This window comes from Ursus americanus, chromosome X (assembly GCF_024610735.1).
Source record: "Ursus americanus isolate L20-20 chromosome X, mUrsAme1.1.p, whole genome shotgun sequence".
Taxonomy (NCBI): Eukaryota; Metazoa; Chordata; class Mammalia; order Carnivora; family Ursidae; genus Ursus; species Ursus americanus.
In genome coordinates this window covers 52858158-52884086 of record NC_142164.1, presented here as the reverse complement: position 1 = coordinate 52884086, position 25929 = coordinate 52858158, and the positions used below count along the sequence as shown (strand labels likewise).

Here is a 25929-nt window from a genome sequence, read left to right as displayed (position 1 = left end):
AACTCTCTCTGACTTTTGCGAGTTAGGCCAATTCTGACAAAATAAAAGCTCTAACTGCTCAGCGCATTCTTATCTGTTCCTTAGTACATAGTTGCTGTATTTGCACTCGATAAATACATTATCTTTATGTGAGAGTACAGAAGAGCTTCATTTCGCATTTGAGATTTATTTCAAGTTGTATTTGTTTCATAGATAGCTTACAATCATGAAAATATTTTGCATAAAACAAGTAATGAAATGGTGCTTATAGCAGCAATGTCTGAACGTAGGAAATGGAACATGTCAGCTATTTCAGGACGTTAAAATTAAGTAAGAAGTGATAGTAAGTATAGCTTTAGTATAGCTCATAAAATATTTGACTTTGTCTTTATTTTTGTGTCCACTAGTACTGTTTGAGTGTAAGAAAATTATGTTGTGTACTCTAATCTTGTCCAATATAACAACCTAGTACATTTTTCCTTTTTTTTCTTTTTCATTATCAGATTTTATTTCCCCCATATATGTTGACACAACTGATGATCTTGGCAATGTAATTAAAGTGTAAAAGAGCCATAGGAAAAGAAGGATTTTGGTTATATTTTAAATTATATAACAATTCAACATGAAGCTATGCTTATTTATTTGGAAATAATCCTTATTTATTTATTCAGTGTACTGTGTCTCTACATAAGTACAGAGGAGAAGGACTGGTAAATTTGCTTCTAGATACAAGGTTTCTTTTTCCCCAATATATCTGCCTGACAATTCCTTGGTTCCATAAATTCGAAATATAATATCGGTAGAAAAAGCAGCATAACATTATGACAAATGGCAATCAACTGTGCAAAATGATGTCTTTGTGGGAACTCAGTCTTCTTGTTGCAATGTAAACATGCAAAAGACCTTGTGAAATGACTAAGTGTAATATTAGATTGTACGTGATACAGACATTTTAAGAAATAGTGTATATATTAATTTTCCTAAATATTTTGTGATTACCCAAGAAAACGGTATATAACTGCTAGGATAGCAGGTTGTATTTAATAGAACTAATAGTACTTTCAAAATGATACATAATCCATGTTTTTAGATTCAACACATTTTCAAAAGATCTCTTCCACACCATGAATAACAATTTCAAAAACTGCTGAATTTAGAGATTAATATTAATGCATTTGACTCTGTTGTAGAGAAATTTAAATTATCCATGTGACTTCCTGATAAAATTTTTTGAAGATTCCTGAATTTATTTGCCAGCATGAGAATATATTCACGATAAATTAGTTGTTAAAAAATGCTGGCTAAAATGTCGAATATAAAGTGTCATCAAGTAATATTTTTAAAAAATAGATTTTCTCTTTTATTTTATTCCTGATAGTTTTCATGTTTTAAAGAGATGTTCTGTTAAATATCTTATGGTTACAGTGGAAAGTTAATATTTTTCTTAAAATAATTAGAGGAAGTGGTTTTATAGGTGTGCCAAGGATATTTTAAGCAAAAGAGAAGATGTAAATTAATTACAATATGATGGTTTATTAATCTATCATTAGCCATCTGGATTATGCCTTGATTAGGAGAGTTTGAGAGGGAAATTTCTATGTCTTGCTTCTCTAATGCCTCTCTTCAACAAGATTGGGGAGCAAGAGGAAAGTATCCTGAGAAGCCTGGCATTCCCTCTTGGGGTAAACAAACAAAGTAACAAGGCCATCAGTGCGGAGAATTATCACACTACTACAAGATGGACTCTGACACTTTTGGCAAAGTAAGGGTATCTAAGTCATCCTGCTCTCTACAAATATTGCAGAAAATTAATAGAGAATAGACTAAATTATTAACATGAAACATAACTGAATAACCTACAATTATTCCTAAAACAGATAATAAATCCGAAGTATTAAAGTTGTACATAAGTGATGCATCACTTAATTCTACAGCTGAAACTATATTCCATTGTATGTTAACTAACTGGAATTTAAATAAATATTTGGAGAAAGAAAAAGATAACTAGTTATATTAATATGTTGGTTTGAATATTTAAAAAACCCAAATACATTCTGATGTAATTGGATTGTAAATATGTACTTCATTTAGAAACAGCACTGTGTCATGATCCCACACTATAACTATGTGCATGTCAGTGTGCCAGTCATTATCATTGTTTTGTCTTAGTTATCTGCTAACTCTACATCTTTGCTTCATCACAACTACCTTGTTCAGTGTTCTTTCTTTTCTTTATTTCAACCTCAGCATTCCAAAAACCAGAACAAATATTTTAATAGTGTGTTATGGTCATGCTTCTCATATGACATATATTGATTTTTGTTTATTCATTTTATTCATTTGTTTTTAGATTCCACTTATGAATGAAATCACATGGTATTTGTCTTTCTCAATCTGACATCTTTAACTTAGCAAAATTTTTATACTGCATTATTCAGTAGAAATTATTACTTCAAAGGAAATAAGGAGCAATAATTTGTAGTTTATAGAAAGTTTAAGGTTAAATCCTTTTGCCTATGGTTTAAAATGTACTGCACAAAATTATAGAAATTGTTTAATTGCTTTACTAAATTTAGAGCATTTTAACAAATAATTTAATAATAATGCAATGATTCCAAGCCATTTTATTTTTTTTATAATAACATTTTTTATTATATTATGTTAGTCACCATACAGTACATCCCCAAGCCATTTTAGAGATAGGACATCTATTGGTTGATTTTAAATCTTTGCTAGTTACATCCTTATTCCTGAGAATGAGGTACCATGATCCTTACGTTTCATTTCTAATGGTGTAGTATTGCATATATATGTAACTTAAAATTAATTAAATATGTTTAAGATTTAAAAAATTTGGGACTCCTTTCCATTTAGGGATCTAGCAATATGTTAGGTCCATGTTTCTTTAAATGTTATGATTAAGCATTTTTATAGTTGTTATTTCTTTTTTATGTTCAATTAGCCAACATATAATACAAATTTAAAAAGTAAACTATAAGCAGAAGTACTAAGTAACTGATAACAGTTGTTACTTCTGATTTTTGAAAGGCAATTATTTCTCTTCTGCATTGGGAAATAGAAATAAAAGACAGAATGATTGGTATTATTTAATATGCGACTTCAAGAACATCATATTAATATCAACCTGTTACACATTGCCTAAATGTTCAGTCACTTAGTACTTTATAGTTTATTTTTTAAAATTTGTATGTCTTCTTTCTGACTTTTGTAAGACATTTTCTTAATAGTAATCTCATTGATGTCTTTCCTGTGACTTTGTAAGTAAAAATTAATTGCAGTGATATATGCATATCAGTGTAAAACTCTTATATTTGAAGATGAAAAACTGAAATCAAGGTGGAGGGCACAGGAGCCAGCTGAAAAAACTCTCATTGGCCAAAGCCGGAATGAATTTAACAACAAAATAAAATATTGTTTGACTATAAACCAGAGTTAAAAATAAATATTTGTAATCCATATTGATGAATAAGTGATTGAATAAATGGAGCAAAGACAAATGTATTATGCAGAGAAATTCCACATGATTTATGTACATCATCTGCCTTCGAGGAGGTGGAGGTGACTACTGTACTTTAAATGTGAACTGCACATAGACCTCTTTCTTAAAAGTGATACAGTATAGAACCGTTGGGGTGGGGGGGAGTAAATTTACAGTACAGAAACCTAACAAATACAACCTCAGCCAGGTAATCAAGTTTAACATCAGAAGTGCTCAGTCATTTTGACAGTATGTACACTTGGTATGATGTGATGATTCTGGTACTTTACTTCTGTCCTTTTCTCCCACAAAACCTATAACCTCCCCAATATAATAATGAGAAAAACCATCAGACAAATGCAAATAGAGAAACACTGAAAAAGTATCTGGTTTGTAATCTTCAAACTATTAATGTCATAACAAAAGGAAAGTCTGAGGGGACTCTGGGTGGCTCAGTCAGTTGAGTGGCCCGCTCTTGGTTTCAGCTCAGGTCAGGATCTCAGTGTCCTGGGATCGAGCTTCACATCAGACTCCATGCTTAGCAGGGAGTCTGCTTCAGAATTCTCTCTTTCCCTCTGCCCCTCCTCCCACTTGCTCTCTCTCTGTAAAATAAATAAATAAATCTGAAAAGAAAAGGAAAGTCTGAGAAACTGTCACAATCAAGAAGATCCAAGAAGACGTGATGATGTGGAGCAGAAAAAAAGACCTTAGGTAAAAACTGAGGAAATCTGTATAAAGAATGGATTTCAGTTAATAATAACGTCACTGTATTCGTTAGTTAATTGTTAAATGTGCTATATTAATATAAGATATTAATAATAATGGAAACTGGGTGTGGGGTTTTTGGAGACTTTCTATACAATTATTAAACTATCAAAATTTTTCTGTAAAAAAGCACAATATTTTAGCAAGTGCTATCCTAGTATGGTAGATTCCACAAATCAATACTAGAAGACCACCCAGTTATCAAAACTTGTTTATTTGTTTTCTTTAGTTTTGTTCTTTGGCAACTGATTAAAAAGATATTAAATCAAAAGCAATAGCTGTTTCCTCCATGCAAAAATCCTATACATTGGCAACAAGATAATATCCTAAAGGCAATTGTAGGGAAGGCAGCTAAAGTTATGAGAATATCTAAAACCTATATGCAATTTCTAGTCCTATCCTGATGATATGGATTGTGGTTATCAATTGGTGTGGACCAATTTTTAAGGGCATAGCAACTAATAAGGTCCTAAGTTGGGTATAATAATAAGCTAATAGAAATCATTGTTTATTTAATCATTGAGTACAAAATTATACTAATGAAGTGGCATATATTTACTGGTGCTTTTAAATGAAACATAACCTCTTTTTTCCAAATTTCTTTACATCACTGTCTATGGTTTATCTCTCAGGAGGAAAACAACATCATATATAAAAACAAGCATATATATATATATATATATATATATATATATATATATATATATATATATAAAATTATCCCTCCATTCTAAAATGAAAAATATAGCAATTGAGAATATTCTGTTTTTATTTTAATTTTTATTTTTTAAGTAAGCTCCATGCCCAGCATTGAGCTCAAAGTGGGGCTTGAACTCATGACCTTGAGATCAAGAACTGAGCCAAGAGCAAGTGTCAGATGTCCAATTGACTGAGACACCCAGGTTCCCCAGCCATTGAGTGTTTCTGTTCATGGTGATTCTGTTCCATTCATATTATTATTACTTTGATGTAGTGTTCCATGATTCATTGTTTGCATATAACACCCAGAGCTCCATGCAATATGTGCCCTCCTTACTACCCATCACCAGCCTATCCAATTCCCCCACTCCCCTCACCTCTGAAGCCCTCAGTTTGTTTCCCAGAGTCCATAGTCTCTCATGGTTCATTCCCCCTTCTGTTTACCCCCTCTTCATTCTTCCCTTCCTGCTCCTACCATTCTCCTTGCTATTTCAATGTTCCATAAATGAGTGAAACCATATGATAATTGTCTTTCTCTTCTTGATTTATTTCACTTAGCATAATCTCTTTGAGGTAAATATCTAGGAGTGCATTCCTGGGTCATAGGGTAGCTCTATTTTTAACTTTTTGAGGGACCTCCACACTGTTCTCCAAAGTGGCTGTACCAACTTGCATTCCCACCAACAGTGTAAGAGGGATCCCCTTTCTCCACATCCTCCCCAACATTTGTTGTTTCTTGCCTTGTCAGTTTTTGCCATTCTAACTGGCGTATGGTGGTATTTCAATGTGGTTTTGATTTGAATTTCCCTGATGGCTAATGATTTTGAACATTTTTTCATGTGTCTGTTAGCCATTCATATGTCTTCATTGGAAAGGGTCTGTTTATATCATCTGTCCATTTTTTGATTTGATTAGTTTCTTGGGTATTGAATTTGAGAAGTTCTTTATAGATCTTTGATACTAGCCTTTTATCTGTAGTGTTGTTTGCAAATGTCTTCTCCCATTCCATGGGTTGCCTGTTTGTTTTGTTGACTGTTTCCTTGGCAGTGCAGCTTTTTATCTTGAGGAAGTCCCCCACAAGTTCATTTTATCCTTTGTTTCTCTTGCCTTTGGAGATGTGTCATGAAAAAGGTTGCTGTGGCCGATGTTGTAGAGGTTGCTGCCTATGTTCTCCTCTAGGATTTTGATGGATTCCTGTCTCACATTGAGGTGTTTCATCCATTTGGAGTTTATCTTTGTGTATGGTGTGGTCAAGTTTCATTCTTTTGCATATAGCTGTCCAATTTTCCCAGCACCATTTATTGAAGAGACTGTCTTTTTTCCACTGGATGTTTTTTCCTGCTTTGTCAAAGATTAGTTGACCATAGAGTTGAGGGTCCATTTCTGGAATCTGTATTCTGTTCCATTGGTCTATGTGTCTGTTTTTGTGCCAGTACTATGCTATCTTGGTGATCACAGCTTTGCAGTATAGCTTGAAATCAGGCAACGTGATTCCCCCAGGTTTGTTTTTCTTTTTCAACTTTTCCTTGGCAATTAAGGGTCTTTTCTGGTGTCGCACACATTTTAGGATTGTTTGTTTCCAGCTCTTTGAAAAATGTCATTGATATTTTGATCAAGATGGTGTTGAAAGTATAGATTGCTCTGGGTAGCATGGACATTTTAACTATGTTTATTCTTCCAATCCATGAGCATGGAATGTTTTTCCATCTTTTTGTGTCTTCTTCAATGTCTTTCATCAGTGTTCTGTAGTTTCTAGAGTATAGATCCTTTACCTCTCTGATTAAGTTTATTCCGAGATATCTTATGGGTTTTGGTGCTATTGTAAACTGAATCAATTCCCTAATTTCTCTTTCTTCAGTCTCATTGTTCATGTATAGAAATGCAACAGATTTCTGTGCATTGATTTTTATCCTGACATGTTACTGAATTGTTGTATGAATTCTAGTAATTTGGGGGTGGAGTCTTTTGGGTTTTCCACATAAAGTATCATGTCATCTGTGAAGAGAGAGAGTTTGACTTCTTCTTTGCCTATTCGAATACCTTTTATTCTTTTTTGTTGTCTGATTGCTGTTGCTAGGACTTCTAGTACTATGTTGAACCATAATGGTGAGTGGGCATCCTTGTCATGTTCCTGATCTTAAGGGAAAGGCTCTCAGCTTTTCCCCATTGAGAATGATATTCACTGTAGGCTTTTCATATATGGTTTTTATGAGATTGAGGAATGTACCCTCTATCCCTACACTCTGAAGGGTTTTAAACAGGAAAGGATGCTGTATTTTGTCAAATGCTTTTTCTGCATCAATTGAAAGGATCATATGGTTCTTGTCTCTTCTCTTATTAATGTGATCTATCACACCGATTGATTTGCTAATGTTGAACCACCCTTGCATCCCAGGGATGAATCCGACTTTGTCATGATCGATCATCCTTTTAATGTACTGTCAGATCCTATTAGCTAGGATCTTGTTGAGAATTTTGGCATCCATATTTATCAGGGTTATAGGTCTGTAATTCTCCTTTTTGATAGGGTCTTTGCCTGGTTTGGGGATCAAGGTAATACTGGCCTCATAGAGTGAGTTTGGTAGTTTTCTTTCTGTTTCTATTTTTTGAAACAGCTTTAGGAGACTAGGTATTATTTCTTCTTTAAATGTTTGGTAGAATTCCCCAGGGAATCCATCAGGCCCTGGACTCTTGTTGTTGTTGTTTTTTTTTTTGGGGGGGGGTGGGAGGTTTCTGATCACCGCTTCAATCTCTTCATGATTAATTGGTCTGTTTACATAACCAATTTCTTCCTGTTTCAGTCTTGGTAGTTTATAGGTTTCCAGGAAGGAATCCATTTATTCCAGGTTGTTTAACTTACTGGCATATAGTTGTTGATAATATTTTCTAATGATTGTTTGTATTTCCTTGGTATTGGTCATGATCTCTCCACTTTCATTCATAATTTTATTAATTTGTGTGCTTTTTCTATTCTTTTGAATAAGTCTGGCCTGTGGCTTATCGATCTTGTTGATTCTTTCAAAAAACCAGCTTCTAGTTTTGTTTTTCTGCTGTACTGTATTTCTGCTTTCTAATTAATTCATCTCTGCTCTAATCTTAATTGCCTTCTGATGCGTGGTTTAGGCCTGTTCTTCTGTTCCAACTCCAGCTCTTAAGGTGAGAATGTAAGGACTACATTTTAGATTTCTTCTATTATTTTTAGTGAGGCTTGGATGGCTATGTATCTTCCCCTTAGGACCGCATTTGCAGGGTCCCATAGGTTTTGGACTGATGTGATTTCATTCTCATTGTTATCCATAAATTGCTTAGTTCTTCTTTAATTCCCTGGTTTACCCAATCATTCTTAAGCAGGATGGTCCTCAGTTTCCAAGTGTTTGAGTTTCTTCCAAATTTTTCGTCATGATTGAGCTCCAGTTTCAAAGCACTGTGGTCTGAGAATATGCAGGAAATGATCTCAGTCTTTTGGTATCAGTTGAGACCTGTTTTGTGCCCCAGTATATGGTTAATTCTGGTGAAAGTTCCATGTGCATTTGAAAAGAATGAGATTTCTGTTGTTCCAGGGTGTAGTGTTCCGTATATACCTATGAGGTCTATCTGGTCCAGTATTGCATTCAAAGCTCTTGTTTCTTTGTTGATTTTCTGCTCAGATGATCTGTCTATTGCTGACAGTGGAGTGTTGAGTTCCCCTACTATTAACATATTTTTATCTATATGTCTCTTTTTTTATGGTTAAGAGTTGGCTTGTGTATCTAGCTGCTCCCCTGTTGGGGGCATAGATATTTATAATTGTCATATCCTCTTGTTGGATACACCATTTAAGAATAATATAGTGTCCTTCTGTATCTCTAACTACAGTCTTTAGCTTAAAATCTAATCTGTCTGATATGAGAATTTCTCCCCCAGCTTTCTTTTGAGGTCGATTGGCATGAAGAATGGTTCTCCATCTCTTCACTTTCAGTCTGGATGTATTTTTATGTTCAAAATGAGTCTCTTGTAGACAGCATAGGGATGGGTCATGTCTTTTGATCCAATCTGCAAACCTGTGGTGTTTTCTGGGAGCATTTAGGCCATTCACATTGAGACTGATTATTGAGAGATATGATTTTAATGATGTCATGCTGCCTGTGATGTCTTTGTTTCTATAGATTGTAAATTTCTTTTTTGTATCACACTTGGAGTCTTTTTTACATTTATAGAATCCTCCTTAATATTTCTTGTAGGGCTGGCTTGGTGGTCACATATTTTCAGAAACTTTCAGTTTCTGCTTGTCTTGGAAACTCCTTGTCCTTCCATCTATTCTGAATGACAGCCTTGCTGGTTAAAGAATCCTTGGCTGCACGTTCTTCTCACTTAGTGCTCTGAATATGTCTTGCCAGCTTTTTTCTGGCTTGCCAGGTCTCTGTAAACAGGTCTGACATTATTCTGATGTTTTTCCCCTCTGTAGGTGAGGATTCTCTTCCCCCTGGCCACTTTCAAGGTTGTTTCCTTGGATCTAAGATTTGCGAATTGTACTGTTATGTGACGTGGTGTCGGTCTGTTCTCATTGATTGTGGGAGGCATCCCCTCTGCCTCTCGGACGTGAATGCTTGTTTCCTTCACCAGATTAGGGAAGTTCTCAGCTACAATTTGTTCGAATATCTCTTCTAGTCCTCTATCTTTCTCCACCCCCTCAGGGATGCCGAAGATTCTGACATTGGAACGTTTCATTGAGTCAGTAATCTCCCATAGTCTTATTTCTTGAAATTGGAGTTTTTTAAGCCATGATCCCCCTTTTTCCTTCTTTTCTATCATCTCATCTTCCAAATCACTAATTCAATCTTCTGCCTCCTTTACCCTGACCATCAGAGCACCCAGTTTAGACTGCATTTGATTCATAGCATTCTTAATTTCTTCCAGATTCACTCTCATTTCCACCCTTAGAGATTCTATATTCTCATTAATATTTTCGTTAATATTTTTTTCAAGCCTACACATCATCTTGACCATTGTTACTTTGAAATCTATTTCTGACAATTTGGTTATATCCATATTCATTAGTTCTGTGGCAGAGGCCACAGTCTCTGTTTCTTTCCTTTGTTGGGGGTTCCTCCTCCTTGCATCTGATGAGCAGTGGTTGCGGGGATGTACAGAGCCCAAATTATTGACCAGGACCCAAGCAAGGTGCACTTGTTATATAGGGACCTTAGTGATGTGAGCTTCTTGTTTTCTCAGACTGCCTTTTGGGGGAGGGGCCTGCTGTGGTCATATTCAGGCAACCCTCTTTGGGTCGAGTTGCCCTGTCCCTGGGTGGGAGGGGGGGTGGATGGGCATGGTGCGAACCAGTTTTTCCAGGCTTTTGTACTCTGGTGGCTTTCCCTGGTGGCTTTCTGTGACTCTTCAGAGGGTCAGAGCAGCAGTGTTTGTATCCAAGCCTCTTTCTCAGAACAGAGAGTTCACAGTCTGCTCTTCAGTGTGCTCTCCTGGCCACTCTAACTCCGTTTCTGTTGGTGCTGCTAAGAACCCCACAGCGTCCCAGGTTGTGTGTCTCACAGCCACTCTCCTGGTCCTCGTTCCCAGGGCCAACACATCTCTGCCCTTTGTGCTTCTAACACCACCACCTGCCAGTTCCCGTGCGCTCCCAAGCTCCCTGTTTTTGTCTGGTTCGCACGCACTCCAGAGCTCCTGTTTTCATTCTGGTCGCAGGGCCCCAAGCTCCCGGTTTAAGTCTGGTTCAAGTGCACACTCTGGAGTTCTGGTTTTCAGTGTGGTCACACACGTGCTCCCAAGCTCCCTGTGTCAGTCTGGTTCAGGTGCTCCCGAGCTCCTGATTTTGGTCTGGTTTGCGCATGTGCTCCTGAGCTCCCGGTTTCAGTCTGGTTTCCCTGCTGCTATGGGTCTGCTTTCAGTCTGGTTTCCCTGCTGCTATGGGTCTGCGAGTCCAGCCCACTCCCCAGCACAGGAGACTACTGCTTTCTAGTGCCTGAGCACAGTGGCTCCCTCCCTCTTCCATTTATCTTCCGATATCTGTGCATAGATTCACGGCTCTATGCTACATTCCTCAATACCCAGCACCGGAGATGTGCATTTGTGGAGAGTCAGATGTATCTACTTATGTCTCAGGCTGATTTTGTGGGTGCTTAGGATGGTCTGGTAGATATCCAGCTCGATTCAGGGGACCAGGTGAAAAAGTGTACCCTACTCCTCAGCCATATTTTTTCCTCCCCCGTTCCATTCATATTATAATTTTACTAAAAAGAATGGAAAATGTGTAGCCCTGGTGGTCAAGAAATAAGATTTTGTAAATACACTTTAAAAGAGCTATCTAAGACATGGTAACTAAAAGTGAGAAAATTGAAATCAAGTAGTTTTCAGTTATCAAATATTTTAGGATGAAACAGGTATTACTGAAATTTAAAACAAAGTTTTACTCTGAAACACAGTAAAATAACACTGTATTTCCCAAATCAATATAGATATAATATTTACACATTGCTAGACTTTGCACTGGAAGAGAGCAATACCAGTGATCATGTTCATTAAAACTATCAGAAGTGGAGATGATAGGGGAAGATGGCAGAGTAGGAGGACCCTATGTGTTTATCTTATCCTATGTGTACGATTAGATAACACTCACATCATTGTTAAGAACCCAGAAAATGACCCAAAGATGAGCAGAATGAATTCCACAACCAAAGGTAGTGAAGAGGTCACATCAAGGAAACTAGGAAAGGTGAAGATATGATTTGAGACCTAAATGGACTGTGGACCTCTGTGGACAGGAGGAAGCCAGGAGCATGATGAAGAGCAAGAAACATGATCACAACAGAGACACATCACAAGGAAGACAAACCCCCATAACATCTGGCTTCGAAAGCGAGAGGGTCTGAATTTCATGAGTTCTTACAACCAGTGGGAATTAAAGCCTAGAATTCTAAAAACCAGTGGGCTTGTTTCTGGAAGAGCTTTGAGAGCCTTAGGAAGCTGAGTCCCTGTGCATAAAGAGGCAGCATACCATACAGCCTGAGCATAGATATAGCATAGAATCAGCATAGATGTAACATAGATACAGCATAGAACCAGCAGTTAGATAAATGTCTGGGGAGAGTGATTTACTCATTACAGAACAAGTCCCAGATAGATAAGGATATCAGAAAGACCCCTCCAGGAACAAAGTAGCTGGCAGGGACCAATCCCCCCCACACACACCTCAGAGTAAACAGCCACCTCCAGGAATGAGCACTGTGCCCACATTTACTACCTAACATGCTTACACCAAGCCCTGACCCCCCCCCCACCCTTCAGCTGATCCATCCTTTCCAGTCACCCTTGCCTCAGTCCCAGGACCTTGGGTCCCCTACCCCCAGAAGACCAGCACAAACCTTACCAGCACCCTCTCTTGACCCATGTGTTTTGCGGGGCCTCAGTCCTGATGACTACAGTGGCCACAGCAATGGATGTGACAGCAGCAGTGGGGATTACAGAAGCCTGAGATGCACCTTGTAAAAATGTGTGCCCCAACCACACATGCTGTGCAGATCCAGTTAGGCCAACCCATCCTGCAAATGGGGGTTCCAGGTTTCATTTAGCAAGCAGACTAGCCTATACATGGTTAAAATGTACTCCACACCTACTAGGGACCAAGCACTGCCTACAACAGGTGAAGAGAGTTACTGCAGACAACCAGACTGAAGGGAAAGACAACCAGAACATATCGGGGACACACAACACACACAAGAGTTACTCCCTGAAGTGTCAGGTCCTAGGGAGTAGGGGACACTACACTGCAGAGTGCTATAACACCTCTTCTTATAAGACCATTACCTTCAATATCAGCACACATAGCTGGCATTTCCTACCACACAGAAACAGACACAGAGAGTTAGACAAAATGAGGAGACAGGGAAATATTTCACAAATGAAATAATAGTACAAAGAGACCAAGTGGATGTAAGTAATATGCCTGATAGAGAATTTAAAGCAATGATGATAAAAATACTCACTGGACTTGAGAAAAGAGTAGAGGACATCAGCAAGACCCTTAACAAAGTGACAAAAAAGAACCAATCAGAGATGAAGAACACAATAAATGAAATTTAAAATACATTTGTTGGAATAAATAGCAGGTGGGATGAAGCAGAGGAATGAATTAATGACCTATAAGACATAGAAATGGAAAGTAACCAAGCTGAGCAAATGAGAGGAAAAATTATGTAAATGGAGAACAGTCTTACAAAATTGAGTGACTCCATGAAACATGTTAACATTTGCATTATAGGGATCCCAGAAAAAGAAGAAAGAGAAAAGAAGGCAGACATTTTATTTGAGGAAATAATAGCCAAAAACTTCTCCAATCTAGGGAAGAAAACAGATATCCAGATCCAGGGAGCACAGAGATCCCCCAAAAAAATCAATCCAGGGAGGTCCATACCAAGACACAAGTAATTAAAATGACAAAATTAGTGATAAAAAATTAAAAGCAGCAAGAGAAAAGAGAGTTACATATGAGGAAAAACACATAAGGGTGTCTGAAGGTTTTTGAGCAGAAACATGGCATGCCATAAGGGAATAGCATGATATATTCAAAGTTCTGAAAGGAAAAATCTGCAGCCAAAAATACTCTATCTAGCAAGGCTATCATTTAGAATAGAAAAGAGATAAAGAATTTCTTAGAAAAGAAATAATAATAAAATGAAAAATGAGTTTCTCAAACAAAAACTGCAGAAGTTCATGACCACTAAACCAACCCTACAGGAAATATCAAAAAGGACTGAGTGGGGAAAAGGAGAATAAATGAGAGTATGAAAAATAAGTTTATTGTAAAATCAGTCAGAGAATTCACAAAATAAAAAGATATAAAATATAACACAATATCCATGAAATGTGGTGGTGGGAGTAAAGAAAGTGTTCAAACTTAAGTAACTCTTAATATACACAGAATGCAGTAGATGTTATATACAAACCTAATGGTAATCACAATTCAAAGACCAGTAAGAGATAGGCAAAGAATAAGAAGAAAGGAATTGAAATCCAAGTACATCACTAAAGAAATCCAGCAAGCCATGAAAAACAGCAAGAAAGAATGAGAAAAACTATAGAAGCAATCACAAAAAATTTAACAAAATGGCAATAAACATATATCTATCAATTATTACTGTGAATAAAAATATACTAAATACTCCAATCAAAAGACAAAGGGTGACAGAATTTGTTTTTTAAAAAAGAATGATCTATGTGTTGCTGGCAGGAGACTCATTTCAGACCTAAAGTTGCCTAAAGTGAGGGGATGCGGGGCCCCAGGGTGGTTCAGTCAGTTGGGCATTTGCCTTTGGTTCAGCTAATGATCCCAGGGTCCTGGGATCGAGCCCCACATCAGGCTTCCTGCTCAGCACAGAGCCTGCTTCTCCCTCTCCTGCACCCCCTGCTTGTGCTTTCTCTCTCTCTCTCTCTCTCTCTCTCTCTCTCTCTGTCAAATAAATAATTTAAAAAAAATGTGAGGGGATGGAGAAACACTTATCATGCAAAAGGATGTCAAAAGAAAGCCAGGGTAGGGGTGCCTGGGTGGCTCAGGTGTTAAGCATCTGCCTTCAGCTCAAGGCGTGATCCCAGCATTCTGGGATCGAGCCCCACATCAGGCTCCTCTGCTGGGAGCCTGCTTCTTCCTCTCCCACTCCCCCTGCTTGTGTTCCCTCTCTCGCTGGCTATCTCTCTCTCTGTCAAATAAATAAATACAATCTTAAAAAAAAAGAAAAAGAAAGAAAGCCAGGGTAGCAATACCTATATTGGACAAAATAAAATATAAGACAAAGAACATAACAAGAGATAAAGAAGGACCCTATATCATACTAAAGGGGATAATCCAAAAAGAAGATATAACAATTATAAATGTTTATGTAACCAACATGAGAGCACACAACTACATAAAACAATTATTAACAAGCATAAAGGAACTAATAAATAGTAACACAAGTATACTAGGGGACTTTAACACCCCATTTACATCAATGGACGGATCATCTAAACTGAAAATATGCAAGGAAAAATGACTTTTAATGACACACAGGTATAGATAGATTTAACAGATATATTCAGAACATTCCATCCTAAAACAGCAGCATATACGTTCTTTTCAAGGCACACAGAATTTCTCCAGAATAGATCACATAATAGGCCATAAAACAAGCCCATCCACAAAAATTAGGCCACTCAATAAATTAAAAAATATTGAAGTCATACCGTGCATTTTTCCTGACCACAACACTATGAAACTAGAAATTGACCAAAAGAAAAAAAAAATGGAAACACCACAACTACATGGAGGTTAAATAACATGCTACTAAACAATGAATGGGTCAACCAAAAAAATCAAAGAATAAATTTAAAAAGTATGTAAAAATAAATAAAAATGAAAACAAAACAGTCCAAAGCCTTTGGGATGCAGCAAAAGTGGTTCTAAGATGGCAATTTATAGCAATACAAGCCTATCTCAAGAAGGAAGACAAAATTTAAAAATTAAAAGAAAATAAACAACTTAACTTTGCAACTAAAGGAGATATAAAAAAGAAAACAAAACCCATCACTCATCATCAGGGAAAAGCAAATCAAAACTACAATGAGATATTCACACCTGTGACCTCACACTTGTCAGAATGCCAAAACACACACACAACACAAACACACACACAAAGAAACAAGTGTTGGCAAGGATGTGGAGAAAAAAGGAAACCTCCTGCACTGTTGGTGGGAATGCAAACTAGTGCAGCCACTGTGGAGAAAAGCGTGGAGGTTCCTCAAACAGTTAAAATTAGAAGTACCTTTGATTCAGTAATTATAATACTTGGAATTTACCCAAAAATACAAAACACTAATTCAAAGGGATGCTGCACCCCTATGTTTATAGCACAATTATTTACAATAGCCAAATTATGAAAGCAGCCAATGTGTTCATCAATTGATGAATGGAAAAAGAAGATGTAATATATATAGGAATATTATCCAGCCATAAAAAAGAATGAAATCTTGCCATTTGCAACAACATGGATGGAGCTAGAGAGTATAATTCTAAGCAAAATAAATAAAAAAAAAGACATATACCATATGATTTTACCCATATGTGGAATTTAAGAAAGAAAACTAACAAGTGAGGGTAAAAAGAGAGAGGGAGGGAAACCAAGAAACAGACTCTCAACTATAGAGAACAAACTGATTGTTATCAGAGGGAAGTTGGGTGGAGGGATGGGTGAAATAGGTGATGGGGATTAAAATGCACTTGTGGTGAGCACTGCGTGATGCATGGAATTGTTGAATTACTATAATGTACACCTGAAATTAATATAACGCTATGTTATAACTGGATTGAAACAAAACTTGATTAAAAAATAGATAAATTAAAAAAAAAACTATCAGAAGTGAATACTTTGTTACTGCTGGTTAACCTTCCTTATCCTGTTAGTCTTAATCAAAGTGACTTATCCCTTCCATGCTCTCAAATGTTCCCATTCAGAATATAGACCTCATGGCCTACTTACACCCTATTACTGTTACTTCTTCAGTAGCCATACTAAACAACTTGGAAATATTTTTAGCAAGTCCTTAACATAAGTGATCGTTTTTTATTCATTCCACTAGTAGCTTACTCAATAGAAACTATCTGTTAAATATTTTGTCCACCTTTTCCCTGAAGAACTAGACTGTTGCAAGCACAGTGGCATTTAGGTGTCCTTTTCTGGCTAATGGTTACAGTAGTTATAATAACACTAATAAACAGCTGCATATGTAACAGTTGCATAAAAATTAAGGCAACACAACTATTTAACTTAGTCTGAAGTCTGTTGTAACATTCAACCAGCCAGTTCCTTAACTAAGACGTTGGTATTCATTTTTGTTTCCTTCATTTAACATTTATTAAACCCCTCCTGTATGCATTAGGTTTGTTTAGGTTCTTTAAGGATTAAAAGATAAATAATATGGGCTGATTCGCACTAAAGCCTTATGATATTGTTGGGAAGATAAAGTATATCCATTTAAAAGTATTCATGGACATAAAAAAGGAGTATATTGCAAGAACAGATTTAAGTTGCTTGGTGATTGAGCCCTACAGGCATTCAAAGACAGAAGAAAATTCTGATCAGAGCAACCTTAGAATACTTCATGGAAGAGAGATGATTTGAGATGAATCTTAATGAATGGATAGCATTTTGATACAGGTATGGGGAAGAACAAATTCTAGGTAGGAGGAACAACACAGAGTTTCTTCAAAAAGGCATTGAAGCATGGGAGTTGAAGGTGTGCTCAAAAGATAGATTTCACTTTAGTTGAAGTGAATGATATACATTGGAGAATAGTACAAAACTAGGCAGGAAATAAAGGTCAGGCATAGATTAGGTAGGCTTTGAAAAGACAGGATAAGGACGGTCTGGACTTTATCTTAGAGGTTAGGGCTTATTAACCCCCAATAATTTGCTGAAATATTTTGTGTCTGTTAATAATTTTAGGAACATATTCTATTTGTCTTTCTCAGCTCTCAAATAATTCCATATCACAGGAAGAACAAAGTAATGAATGGTACCAAAAATAGCATGTTAATAGGTATAATACCTTAAGGGAAAAAATGTGGTGAGAAAAATAGAAAATACAGAACTTGGGGTGTCTGAGTGTCTCAGTCAGTTGACTGACTAACTCTTGATTTCAACTCAGGTCATGATCTCATGGTTGTGAGATTGAGCCCCACATTGGGCTCCCTGCTCAATCAACAGGGAGTCTGTTTCTCTCCTTCTCTCCCTCCTTTTCCCCAGTTAGCACTCCCTTTCTCTCTAAAACAAACAAATCTTAAAAAGAAAATAGAATAAAATAGAGGACTCAACATGACTTGTGGATTATCTACTTATGATGTTTAAAACTAAAAGCTATGATATGTTTATCAATATCTGCTTGAATGGGATTTCAGGACTGCAGACAGTTCATGAATATATTTGAGTAAGTAATTTTTAATGTTTTTAAAAAAGCATTCTAGGTTTTATTTTATTTCTATTGTGGTAAGAACACTTAACATGAAATCTACCCTCTCAACAAATTTTTTTCATAATAATATTTTTATTATATTATGTTATTCACCATACAGTACATCCCTGGTTTTTGATGTAAAGTTCGATGATTCATTATTTGCATATAACACCCAGTACACCATGCAATACGTGCCCTCCTTACTACCCATCACCAGCCTATCCCATTCCCCCACCCCCCTCTAAGGGGGTTTGTTTTGTTTTTCAACAAATTTTAGCTACGTAATAGAGTACTGTTAGCTATAGGCACAAATTTATATAGCATATCTCTTGAACTTATTCATCTTGTACAACTGAACCTTTATACCTGTTGAACAGCAACTCCCCATTTTCCATCCCCCCAGGCTCTGGAAACCACCATTCCATTTTGTCTTTAAGAGTTTAATTATTTTATTTATCTCATATAAGTGAAATCATGTACTTTTTGTCCTTCTGTGCCTAGCTTATTTCACTTAGCATGATGTCCTCCAGGTTCATCTATGTTATTGCCTAGGGCAGAATTTCTCTATTAAGGCTAATATTCCATTCTATGTATATACCACATTGTCTTTATGCATTCCTCCACTGATAGACACTTAGGTTATTTATATGTCTTGGATATTGTGAATAATGCTGCAACGAAATGGGAGTGTCAATATCTCTTCAAGATATGATTTTGATTTTTTATATATACTCAGACTTGGGATTTATGGATCATATGATAGTTCTATTTTTAATTTTTAGGGGGAAGCTCCAAAATTATTTACACAGCAGTTGAACCATTTTACATTTCCACTAATATTGTACAAGGGTTTCAATTTCTCCACATCCTCACCAACATTTGTTATCTTTTATTTTTTTTAATAATAGCCATTCTAAGAGGCACGGGGTGATAGCTCATTGTAATTTTGATTTTTATTTCATTGGTGATTAGTTACATTTTCATATGTCTATTGGCCATCTGTATATCTTTGGAGAACTGTCTATTCAAGTACTTTGCCAATTGTTTAATTACAATATTTGTTTCTTTGCTAGTGAATTGTATGAGTTACTTTTATATTTTAGATAGTAACCCCTGATTACATACAGGGTTTGAAAATATTTTCTCCCAATCCATAGATTGCCTTTTCACTCTTTGCTGTACAGAAGTTTTGAGTTTCATGTATCCCCACTGGTCAATTTTTGCCTTTGTTGCTTGTGTTTTTGCTGTTATATTCAAGAAATCATTTCCAAGACCAATGTCCTGAAGGTTTTCTTTTGCTAGGAGTTTTACAGCTTCATGTATTACATTTAAATCTTCAATCCATTGCACATGATTTTTCTGTGTGGTACAAGATAAGGTCTAATTTCATTCTTTTGCCTGTAGATATTCAGTTTTTTTCAACACTATTTGTTCAAGAGGCTGTCCTTTTCCCATTGTATATTCTAGACACCCTCATCAAAGATCAGTTAACCATATATACATGATGTTTTTTTCTGGGCTCTTAATTCTGTTCCATTTGTCTATATGTCTGTTTGTGCCTATACCATACAATTTTAATTACTGTAGCTTTGTAGTATATTTTGAAATCAGGAAATGTGATGCCTTCAACTTTGCTCTTCTTTGTCCAGATTGCTTTGGCTATTTGGAGTTTTTGTAGTTTCATATTAATTTTAGGATTTTTTTCTGTTTCTGTAAAAAATGACATTGAGGTTTTAATAGAGATTGCAATGAATCTGTAGACAGCTTTGAGTAATATTGGCATTTTAACATTTTTTTTTCAATCCATGGACATGGAATGCCTTTGAGTGGGGAGAGGGGCAGAGGGAGAGGGAGAGAGAATCTCAAGCAGACTCACTACTTAGCATAGAGTCCAACTTGGGGCTCAGTGTCACGACCCCAAGATCATGATCTGAGTTGAAACCAAGAGTCGGACACTCAACCAACTGAACCACCCATGTTCCCCAAAAGGATGGATTATGTTTCTTAACTTCTTTTTCAGATAGGTTGTTATTAGTATATAGAAACACAACTGATTTTTGTATGTTGATTTTGTATCCTGCAACTTTACCAAATTCATTGATTAGTTCTACCAGTTGTTTTGTTTTTTTGTTTTGTTTTGTTTTTTGAGGAGTCTTCACAATTATCTATACATCAGATCATGACATGTACAAATACATTTTTTCTTCTTACTTTCTGATTTGTATGATTTTATTTATTTTTCTTCCTAATTGCTTTGGCTAAGAGTTCCAGTATTATGTTGAATAGAAGTGATGAGAATGGGCATCCTTGCCTTGTTACTGATCTTTGAGAAAAAGCATTCACATATATTGTTTTACTGTTGACTATGATGTTAGCTGTGTGCTCTTCATATATGGCCTTTATTATGTTGAGGTAAATTCTTTCCATACTTATTTTCTTTTGATAATTTAAAATTCTTATCATCTATTATCACATTTCCAAATTTTACTGTAATAAATGAGAAATATTTGTAACATCCATTAACAAGCCATTTGTAGTTTTTGAGACTCCATGAAATGATATATTAGTCATATAAAAAACAAACAAGTTTTAGTATATTCATATTGAGTATTACTCTTATTGTATTGAAGAATATAATACCTTAACTGAAAGAGGAAAGTACTGATTTTCAATGAAAATTTAATTATAAGAACAATCAAAGAACCTTGCTGTATTTCCTTAGGATAGTTTTATTAATCTTGAGCATTCATCATTAAATTCTATATATGTGAAGACTGCAATACAGACTACATAGGCTTGAGAAAGAAAATGTAATTTTGCAGAACAGTAATGATACCATTATCATATAAAAGGCCAAATGGTGCAGACAGTCTTATAAAAACACTTTTGTAATTTTATTGAAGAAATGAGGTAATTCAAATTCCACCGACGTTTTCTCTGAAAGCTAATGAACAAATACACTAAACAATTTAGGCCCTATTCTCTTATTCTCTTCTCATAAATATAAAACCAATGATAAATATATCTATGTAAAACCTCCAAGATAATTTTTTATTAGTTTCAGAGGTAGAATTTAGTGATTCAACAGTTGCATATAACACCCAGTGCTCATTATATCAAGTGCCCTACCTAATATTTATCATCCAATTATCCCTTCCCTCCTACCCACCACCCCTCTAGCAACCCTCAGTTTGTTTCCTTGAGTTCAGCATCTCTTATGGTTTGCCTCCCTCTCAATTTTCATTTTATTTTATTTTTCCTTCCCTTCCCCTATGTTCATCTGTTTTGTTTCTTGAATTACACATATGAGTGAAATCATATGATAATTGTCTTTCTATGGCTAACTTATTTTGCTTAACATACAACCCTCTAGCTCATCCACGTCATTGCAAGTGGCAAGATTTCTTCTTTTTGATGGCTGAGTAATATATAGATATAGATATAGATGTATAGATATCACATCTTCTTTATCCATTCATTTGTTGATGGACATCTGGGCTCTTCCCATATTCTGGCTATTATGGATATTGCTGCTATAAACATTGGGGTGCATGTGCTCCTTCAAATCTCTATGTTTTTATCCTTTGGATAAATACCTAGTAGTTCAATTGCTCTCCGGAGAAGATATGCAAATAACCAACAGACACATGAGAAAACATTCAACATCACTTGGCATCAGGGAAATAGAAATCAAAACCACAATGTGATACCACCTCACACCAGTCAGAATGGCTAAAATTAACAACTCAGGAAACAACAGACGTTGGCGAGGATACAGAGTGAAGGGAACCCTCTTACACTGTTGGTGGGAATGCAAACTGGGGCAGCCACTCTGGAAAATAAGATGGAGGTTCCTCAAAAAGTCAAAGATAGGGGCACCTGGATGGCTCAGTTGGTTAAGCATCTGCCTTTGGCTCAGGTCATGATCTCAAGGTTCTGGGATGGAGCCCCTTGTTGGGCTCCCTGCTCAGCAGGGAGTCTGCTTCTCCCTTGGTCCTTCACCCACACTCCTGCACTCTCTTTCTTTCTCAAATAAATAAATGAAATCTTTTTTTTTAAAAAAGTTAAAGTTAACTTTTAAAGTTATCCTGCAATTTTCTCTTCTTTAAGCCAAATTGCCAGAATTGACATAAAATTCTTACCCAGTGTAGAGCCCAACATGGGGCTTGAACTCAAGAACTGAGATCAAGACCTGAGCTGACATAAAGAGTTGGACACTCAACAGACTTAGCCACCCAGGTACCCCTCTGTGTTCTTTATATAATCAATTATAAGTTCTTAAAATCCCCTTTCTCACCTTCTAGATAATTTAGGTAGTCTATTGACAGCCAAATACTACTAAGGACCGATCACAGATTTTTTTGTGTTGAAAGAGGTTTGGAAAAATAAATGGATAAAATTTTACTGGTTCTACTTAAATTTCAATGCTATTAAAATGAGAAGAAAATCTTGCATGAAAATTCATGAAATATCTGGTATTACTTCCAATGAAGCTCAGACAATAAATATTTCCCATTGCATAAAGCCATTTCCTTTTCTTCTCTAAGCATAGTATAGATTTTTACAGGTGCGTGAAAAATTCTAGTCATTATTTAGCTAAAATATAAATCTGCCAAAAGATTGAAAAGGCCCATGTGGAGGTAATTTTGCAACTTAATATGTTAGTGTTCCATTGTCTGTTCATTTTGAATGAGTAAAATATAATGACAGTAATTTTAAGGTTATTTTAAAAGAAAACTATATATCATTGATTAAGTCATTTTTAAATAGCTTTATCATCACATGCTTTTAAAATATAATTTACCTGTGTTTGTAAAAGTTAGAATTTAAACATACATTTCTTTTTAAATTTTATATTAATCACAAATATTAATTTATAGGTAAATAGAAACTATAGAATTCTCTTGTTTGTTGAATGATAATTGCTTAGTTCTGAAAGTGTATCTAAGAATAACTTGTAAGCTAATGGACTATAAAGTACTTTTAATGATTAAATCATTTGCATTTCTAGTATTTTAAGGCTTTCCTTAATTTTTACTGATGTATGCAATACCATTAGTGAAATACGCTGAAGGTGCTAAAACACAGAATGCATGAAATGGTTTATTAATAGTAGTGAGAATGGTATTCATTGACATCAAACCACACTCTATTGAATGCAAGCCTGTTATTTAATTTATTTAATTTTTAAAATATCTTTATGTTGAAAATCATGTTACTCTCTCCTCTTTGCTACTACTATATTACAGTTCTATTTCCCAGAAGACATGCTTTGGCATTCTGTGTGATCAAAAGAAATAAAACACATAAATGGCAGTATTTCTGATACAATGGTATCTCTTCTATCTCCAACCTCCATCACCTTAAAGGAGGAATGGCTCTGGAACCTATAAGAACAGGGTTCACATCACTGAGAGACATTAAGGTAAAGGTCACACCTATCACTTGAAATAATCAAGTGAACATATGCATAATAGAGTAACTTACAGATATCTAGATATCTTTCCAGTCTTTTTGCCTTAGTTAGTATGTGGGAAACAAAAGATCACTGATTGGAACAATTTGTCTTTCAAAGATATATATCTTTGACTACATTAAGACAATATAATAAACAGCAGATGATTTTTGTTTATAAAATTCATTTGGATTCTAAAGAATGTTTTCTCCAGATGATTTTATTTTTATATTTTATGTGATTTTCAACATTAGATGGAAATTACAAGGATGACTCTATGACCTTCATCTCAAAGTTCCCATAATATTATTCAACACACACACTCACTCACACACACTCACACACACACACACTTCCTAGAAAAAGTTAAGCTTTAAAAAACCATGCCATCTTGTCAGGGTGTGATTAACTAAATATGATTTGTATTATTGATAAAATGCTTAAATAAAACTTAACTAGCTTAAATATTATGCATGCCCTTCAGATTTCACTTCATTAACTAATCTCATTCTTTTCATTTAATTAAAACAAAGAACACATGGCCAGAAAAGGGAGGATGTGGTGAACTTTTATTCTGATATGGTTCTTACAATTAATGTCAGGTATTCTAAGAATTAAATAGGAGACTACCACAGATCGGTTATTTGATATTTTATTCAGAAATGTTCATTGAGGCACATATTTAATTAGGTGAGTCTGGTGTGCTGACATGTCACAGATCTGTGCTTAGCTCCAAATAATGTAGGAAGTAAAAGGTTTGAGAGTCTCACTACAGATCTCCATTCTATGATAGGTATAGACAACATCCAAACTCCTGTGATTTTGGAGCTTTTCTTCCTCCATTTTCTAACTCTTCATTTTCTTTCCTTACTGTTTTGATTTCTTTCCTAAGAGAGGATGAACAGGAGTAAGAATTTCTGTATGGAAGGGAGCTGCATACAAAGTTGTGTCAGAAACCATCTACATCATGAAAATCACACCTGCATAACTGGATATGAACTATGATGATTACTGATATTAATTTCTGAAAACTACTATATTTATTTCAATAATTTTTGCTAGGTATGGTAAATTAATTAGCAGAGCAATAACAGTTAAGGTGACAGAAATAGCCTTCAAAAAAGTGGCAATTAATTTTTTGGGAGACTATTACTATAATTACAACATCTAATTAAAAGAGACAAGGATTTTTTTTTGAAGTTTTTATTTAGTAAATTCATACTGATAACCTTTGGAAAATCAATTTGAATTTAATTGAATTTGAATTCACTTTATTATATTTCTTTAAGGAAGACATTTATTTTATGGTAGCCTGGTGAATTCCCATGATGAAATATAAGGGAAAGCATCAAGTTCTGCCACACTATATCATTCATATGGTTTTGAATATGAGCTTCACCTAATTCTACATCCTTAATCCCCATTCCTTTGCCCTTCTATTTTTATTTTTTTTTTAAGATTTTATTTATTTATTTATTTATTTGAAAGAGAGAGAGAGTATGAGTGGGGGAAGTGGCAGAGGGAGAGAGAATCTGAAGTAGACTTCACAATGAGTGTGGAACCTGATGTGGGGCTTGATCCCACAACCATGATACCATGATCTGAATTGAAACCAAGAGTCAGATACTCAACCAACTGAGCCATCTAGGCACCACCTTCTTTTTAAATTATAAGGATTTACGCAAGAAATCTTGGAAAGAAGAGAGACAAACCCCACAAATTCCAAAGCTGCACCTAACCTTGTATTTGAATTTTCTCTTACTGTCTACTATTGCCAAAATCTCTGACTTTCTCGGATTTCATTAAAGGGCATAGACTCTTTAAATACTAAAACAAAACAAACCACAGAAGATTCTTCATTTTATTTTCATATTTCTTGAGTAATTATGGCTAAAACATGCATTAAAATTTTAGAAGAGAGCTTTTCTGAGTTAAGATGGCGGAGGAGTAGGAGACACCTTTTTCAGCTGGTCCCCCGAGTCGAGCTGGATAGGTACCAGACCAGCCTAAACAACCATGGAACCAGCCTGAGACGCAGGAAGATGCATCTGGATCTCTACAAATGAACATCTCCAGCGCTGAGTATTGAGGTACGAAGCGGGAAGCCATGAAACCGTGCACAGATATCAGAAGATAAATGGAAGGGGGAGGGAGCCGCCGCGTTCGGGCGCCGGGAAGCGGTAGCCACTTGTACGGGGAGAGCGGCAGGTGCTCGCGGACGACATCCGCAAAACAGCAGACTGAGACCGTGATCCGGGTGCATGCGCCACCAGGCATCTCCCGGAACACCGGAATCCCGGTGCGCTCACTGGATCCAGACTGAGACCGGGAGCTTCCAGAGTGCGCGTGGGGTGGCTGGCGGCTGGCGGCGTTAGAAACACAAAGGACAGAGACGCACAGGCCCTGGAAGTGAGGGCTGGGACGCCGGGTGTGAGGCGCACATCCCGGGACGCTACAGGGTTGAGCAGCACCAACAGGAACAGAGTTAAAGTGGCCAGAACATTAGTAGAGAACAGGCCGCAATCCCTCTGTTCTGTGACAGAGGCTGAAATTC

The 25929-nt window shown here is 36.1% G+C and overlaps 1 protein-coding gene across 2 annotated transcripts in view; it reads left to right on the top strand.

Annotated features, from left to right (window-relative positions):
• The window catches only part of KLHL4 (kelch like family member 4), a 155367-nt gene that overhangs the window by 994 nt on the left and 128444 nt on the right, over positions 1–25929 (top strand). The window lies entirely within an intron of this gene.